Source organism: Drosophila pseudoobscura, chromosome 2 (assembly GCF_009870125.1).
Source record: "Drosophila pseudoobscura strain MV-25-SWS-2005 chromosome 2, UCI_Dpse_MV25, whole genome shotgun sequence".
In the NCBI taxonomy this organism is placed as follows: domain Eukaryota; kingdom Metazoa; phylum Arthropoda; class Insecta; order Diptera; family Drosophilidae; genus Drosophila; species Drosophila pseudoobscura.
The window spans coordinates 13,018,567-13,025,233 of NC_046679.1; positions in this window are offsets into that span (position 1 = coordinate 13,018,567).

Genomic DNA, 6,667 nt, shown 5'->3' on the forward strand with positions numbered 1-6,667 from the left:
ACCTGCTTTCAAACGTAATTAGTAAAGACCTTGTCGTAGATTGCTTTTTTAAGGCCTCTTCATGCATTCGATTAGGTTCTTGTATATAAATCCTGATCCCAGTACCAGTTCTTGGTCTCTGTAGACAGACGATGAGCTGCAAAATATCGTTTAAAACAGATACTATCTAGTTTCTGCATTAATTAGAGCATGGAATGACACACATTTCCGCTATTCTATATCATCCATTTCCCCCAGGGTATGTGTGCATGGAATTAGCAACATTTGTGCATGGAATTAGCAACATTTGTGTATGGAATGGGACTCATTGTTGCAATAGCGAAACTGCGGCGAATCGGGTATTGCCCATATTTCAAGCTATATTGATTTGCCAGCTTAGCTTTATCCTATAGATGAATGCATTTTCTACAAGATTGCTTCTTTTAATTACCTTTATGTATGTTATTTTGACCAAAAAACGGTTTTCAAGTAAATGTTGCCGCAACTTTTGTGTATGGAATGCGCAACATTTGTGTATGGAATGAGACTCATTGTTGCTAAAGCGAATTGGGGTGAAATGCGGCGAAATGCGGCGAACTGCGGCGAATTGAAATTCGATTCAAAAAAACGGCCAATTCCTCATATTCTTTGTTCCCTTGAATAATACTATCTATGTGGAACATTTAGCCATGCCCACTCAATTTGGTACGATAGGTGAATCAATTCTATATATAACTGACCTATTCGAAATACTTGCATTTATTGGATTTTTATATAAAATTGAAAATTAAATTAATATTAAATGTCAGCGATGTTTGGTGGAGAACTATCGATTACACTGTCGATGTTTTTCGAAAACCTATCGTCTACTATCGATGGCGCCCACTATCTACAGCAGTGTGACGGCGGACTTATCAGAAATATTTCAAAATATACCGTCTCATTTTAAAAATATTCCGTAAATATACTGACATAACGATTGTATAGGCCTTTGTACACCCTTTTTTTGTAATATCATATGAAGATGAAACGTAACTTATAAAGATCTTTTCTCAAATTGATATTCTTTAGACATATTCAAGTACATTATTAGTATCCTGTATATATTTATGTCGATCCTGATACGTACTGAGCCTTGGAAGACAAACGTATTCACAATTCTATAACATCCATTTCCCCCAGGGTATGTGTGCATGGAATTAGCAACATGTTTGCGTATGGAATGAGACTCATTGTTGCAAAAGTGAAACTGCGGCGAATCGGGTATTGCCTATATTTCAAGCTATATAGATTTGCCCACTTAGCTTTATCCCATAGGAAAATACATTTTCTATAAGATTGCTTCTTTTAATTACCTTTATGTATCTTATTTTGACCAAAAAACTGTTTTCAAGTAAATGTTGCCGCAACATTGTGTATGGAATGGGACTCATTGTTGCTAAATCGAACTGCGGCGAATTCAAATTCGATTCAAAAAAACGACCAATTCCTCATATTCTTTGTTCCGTTGAAAATTACCAGCTAAATAGAACATTTAGTCATGCCCACTAAATTTTGTACGATAGGTGAATCAACTCTATACATGATTGGCCTATTCTAAATACTTGCATTTATTGGATTTCTATATAACATTGAAAATTAAAATAATAATTGACAAAAATACCATTTAGCACTAAAAAACACCACATGGGAGCGCGGCGAAAACCAGTTTTTACAGTATGACCCTCAGAACAGCACCGAAATATACCGTCTTATTTTCAAAATATACCGTAAATATACTGACGAATTCAAGTTCTACTATCGCAATATTACGGCGATAAATGGAACCTCAATTTACAAATTCTGCAACATTGTTCCTCAACACCTAGGTTCCATGGCGATGAGCTTTTGTCAGATAACGATAAGAGTAACCGATACAATTAGGCGCGACTATTAAAATGTGTGTTGCCAGGACTTTGTTGTGGTTTGCGTCCTCCAGCGTTTCGAGGACGAAGTTGACACTAAGTGTTGCGTGCAGCATTAGGATCTGTATCTCCAGCGGATACCCCAAATTTATTCTTAGGATCTAAAATTATGTACTCTTATGCGATTTTGGGAATATTGTTAAACCGGACTATACTATAAAAAGTCAGTGGGAGCTCACTGGAGCGGAACCTTAATTTTCTTCAAAAAGCCTTCGTAAATAATAGAAAAAAACTCCCTGTCTCCGTTCCTCCATGCGGAATACGAACCACAGAAACGTAAACAACATCATTAAGGGTACTGCAAGGTTAACGGTTTCGCTGACCCCTTGGACAACCTTCCGCCCAATTGGTTCGATGGGAAACTGTGCCATCAACTGGTTTTCTGGTTAATTAACATTTTAAAATCAATTGTCTTCGATGGCATGGCCCTGGGCTGGAAACAAACACCAAACAAGCGGTTGCTTAAGCCAAATGACTTTTCTCTCAGCTCCAGTACCTCCAGCTCCATCCGTGCTTAACCTTAGCTTCAATATCCAATGGCCATTAGAAGGAGCCGCATCGACAGCAAAATTGAGCCCACATAAGCTGAACGGAAATCGTTGTTTCCCTGCTCCCGGACTTTGGCTGGGGCTTTGGCTCAAATAACCAGAAAGGTCCAATCAACAGGTGTTCTACCCGTCTGTCTAGCTGTCCGACGCATTGTCTGTCTGTCTCGCTCTCCCTGTGCCGCCTGGGTGCCCCCTGTGCGGTGGATGTTGTGTGGTTGTGTGTGTGGTTCAATAACCTGGCCCAGAGCAAAAAGTCAGCAGAGGATGCCGCCTCGCCTCGCCTCGCCTCGGAGGGCCCCTGCCATCGTAGAGCAAACCAAATGGCGAGAAATAAAACTGGAATAATTCAATAGGAGGCGTGGCCCACCCACCGACACACCACCCATCCTGCCACACAGAAAGGGGGATGGGATGGTCATGTTTGACGGTTCAGGGGGGAAAGCAGGGGGGGGGGGGGGATGAGATTCTGTGAGGCAGCTTCATTGCTTGCGTAATGAATGTCCTTAGCAGGCGAGGCACGTTTCATGTTTTTTCGCTCATGTTTGCTCGGGAAGCTGTAGCTCCGCTCTGCCCCTTCTGTGTCCCGGTGTCCCCTGTGTCCCCTGTGTCTCCTATGTGTGTGCGCCAATTTGGAGTCGCCTTCGTGGGGGGTGGGCGGTGCTGCGGCAAGAGTAGAATGCTGCCCATTAAAGCGAGTGTGCTTCCCTTCCTGCCACTCATTTCAGTTAAGTTCATTTGGCAATTCAACACTTTCGTGGCACGCATCACGCGTCCCCATTCCCGTCTTAATTTGCGTCGCCTTTTTCCGCTTATGCTCATAATAAATGCAAGAAATAAATAAATTCTTAAGACCCACGAGTCCCCCGAGTCTTCCGAGCACCGAGGAAATGCCAAAAATATTTGCATGCAAATTCTTGACCTCGTCCGAAGGCAACGACAGCGTCAACGGCAGTGCCAGTGGCAGTGGCAGCGGCAGCAGCGTCAACCACAATTTGAGTAAATTTAATTGAAACCCCTTGGCCTGCTCATGCATATTTATTAAGTTATGGGAGAGAAGCACCCTCCGAGCAACAGTTGCGCATACGCCGCGTGTGCCCCGCATAAGTTTGTGGCGCAGGCCACAACCGAACCGAGCATCAGCTCAAACTCAATTTTCCACGCTTTCCCCCCTCCGATTATGCTAATGCACGAAAGAGGCACACAAAAACAAAACAAAAAAACGCTGAAAATGGTGGAAAAGTAGCAGCAACAAAGGTTAGTTTTGTTCCTGCCTTGTTTCCTGCTCTCGGGCCCGGGACCGGCACAATTGTCGAGGTGTGGAGGCTCTGCCGCCTTTCGAATTACCAATAAAAGACAGCAGCAGGAATTCGCTGAATGAACCCTCTGCCATCCTGGACTCCCACTCGCACTCCCCCTTCTTCGGAGGGACTGCTTATCGCGCTGACTTTGTGCTTCCGGTCTTATTTCTTGCCTTTGGACAGCGCAACGCTGCTTGTCTGTCTGCCAGCCCGCCGTATAACAAATAGGTGCTGAGGCATCTCTGCCTTCGTCCTGTGGCTCGTAAACAAATTGTTGCTCTGCCCCCAGTGCTGTGCTGCGTGAGCATTCGTGTGTGGCAGCTCTACTCTCCGACTCTCTCGTCGGGCATTGCGCATACGCCGTGTGTGCGTTATTTTTCCACTGCTGCCCCACTGTGCCTTCTTTTGGATATCTTTTTTTGCCATCCCGTGGGGAAACTGTGCTATTGGCCCGTATAACAGTGGCGGGCCGCACCAGCAACAGCTGCTGGACGCACAGTTCATCGACAGTCCTCGTCTGGTTGGGTCCTTGGGTACGCGGCAACAACGCACAGCAAACAGGAAAGGGAATCAAGCAGCACCAGAGCAGCACAGCAGAGGCAGCAGCACCAGGAGCCAGCAGAAGCAACAGTCACAGAGCCAAGGAGCAGCTACAGCGACCGCGACAACGACAGCGACAACGACAGCGGCAGCGAGAGGAGAAGCAACAGCACGCCAGGAGCAGCAAATATTGTGGAGATCCTTGCAATTAGTGTGTTCCGAAACTCTGTGAATAGTTCGCGTTCAGTTCGGTCTTCAGAAGCGAGTCCTGCCACAGTCTCCAGTGCAACCTGCAACCGGGTGCACAATCAGAGCTAGCCGGACGAATCCTTGCACAGGGATTTGCGCACCGCCAAGCGGCATAAAATGATAAGTGAGTAGAACTAGAATCCGATTCGAACAAATGCTAATAAATGCCTGCCACATAAATGTCATCCCCCCTGCCGCTAATGGTGGCACTTCTTCACTGCCACACATGTTGCGGCTGTTGCATGAGCGTCTGTTTAACGCCACTTAATGTCCTTTCTATTTACTCGCCTCTCTGTGTGTGTGGTTGTGTGTGTGTGAGAGAGTGTGTTTCTGTCTGATGACTGCACAAAGCACACTCGTTCCCACACACACATCCAGCAGGGGCAGTGGCAGGAGCAGGAGCAGCAACACTTCTGTGTACTTGCCACTTGCCACTCAACAGTGTTGCGCGAGAAAAACAAGAAGCAGCAGCACTAGTGGCAGTGCCACTGGAAGAGGAAAACTGTTTCAATGCTCTCTCTCTGTATGGAAAAACGGGAAAAGTTTCCCTTTGGCCGCCTAGCAAAAAACTCTAAACAAAAGTTGAGTTGAGCAACAGAAAAAAACCAGAAAAACCCAGCAAAAAAATGTGAAACAACATTAATTTATGTGCTAAAAGCTGGCCGGCCTTGAAAACTTTCCCTCAGAGCTGTAACCATGCATGAAAATGAAAATGAGGATCTTTGTGGCACTACCGGAAGCACAGAAGGGGCGGGGTCTTACAATCGAGTTGATGATGCCCTGCCTTGTAAATAAACATCCAGCAATGGACTGTGTCTACTTCTGGAAAAAAATAAATCCGAGAAGTTCATTACACGTAAGGAAAAGAAGAGAAGGGGCATCTTGCCATTTTCTCGGCTCCCACCGTTTGCTAATTAACAAAGAAGAGACCTTTCCTACCTCCTGCGTGCCAGTGCCCCTTCCTCTTAGTATCTGCATGAAGGCGATAAAGAATTTGCAATTACAACTTACTTCCTCATTTCACGGAGATTTACGAGAATTTCGACTAAGCGGGTGATGAGTAAATCAACTCACAAGACGACAGCTTAACCGAAGGCCACACCGAAAAAACAGAATAAACACAAAAAAAAACAACAGTTTCAGTAAGGGGAACAAATTCTGTAAGAAAAATATGACATTCTATTTGTAAATCCACACAAAATGTCACGGGGTTAATGGAGTACACTGCCAGAAACAGCAGCGAGGATAAAACAAATTAGTTCAATAACAGAAGAATTTGTAAGGGATGCGTAATTTCTCTGGGTGTAAATCAACATCAAATGTCAGGGGTTAACAAAGTGCACTGGGAGAAACAAAAGTCTCGCAAAAAACAGAATTTGTAAAAAAAAAATGAAAGGACGTGTCCTTCAGTTACAAATTTTGGAGGTCTCAATCAAACAATGTCCAGTTTGAAATTGTATATCTTTCTTAAACTTGCCACCCAGACACCGTTTTTGTTGCAGTGTAGTTAAGCGTTCAATGATCTCGGTTTAAAAAAAAAAGGGGACCATAAAATGCTGTCAGGATGCGTGCCGGAGGCAGCCGGAGAAAGGGACATACTTTCCGCTCGGAGTTAATGAAACAATGCAGCGGTTGCTTTAAGATGTTCCCCCACCCCCCTTCCCACCGCAGTCTAAACCTCCCCCTGCAGTGGTGTACATTAGGGCGTGTGCGTGCGTGTGTGTGTATAAATTTTACGAGAGTCGCTTTTCCTTTCTGCCTTTTGGCTCTGCCTTTGTCGCTGCTGCTGCTGCTGCTTTCGGCACACTTTTCCCTTTATTTTCCTTCTTTTGCGAGCTCTGCTCATTTGGATTTCCATTTTGCCATGGCACTGGCTCTGGCTCTGGCTCTGGTTCTGGTTGTTGTCACTGTGGTTGTTGCTGCCACCCACCCACGGCGCCCATTTGAAATCGTCAGTCGCATGAAATTCGTTGGGATTTACGCATATATTGTGATGGTCGGGAGCCAGCAACGTCCCGAACCCCCACTCCTTAGCCAACCCCCCTCTTATCCACCGCCCACCGAGTGGCGGGACGGGGGAGAGGGAAAG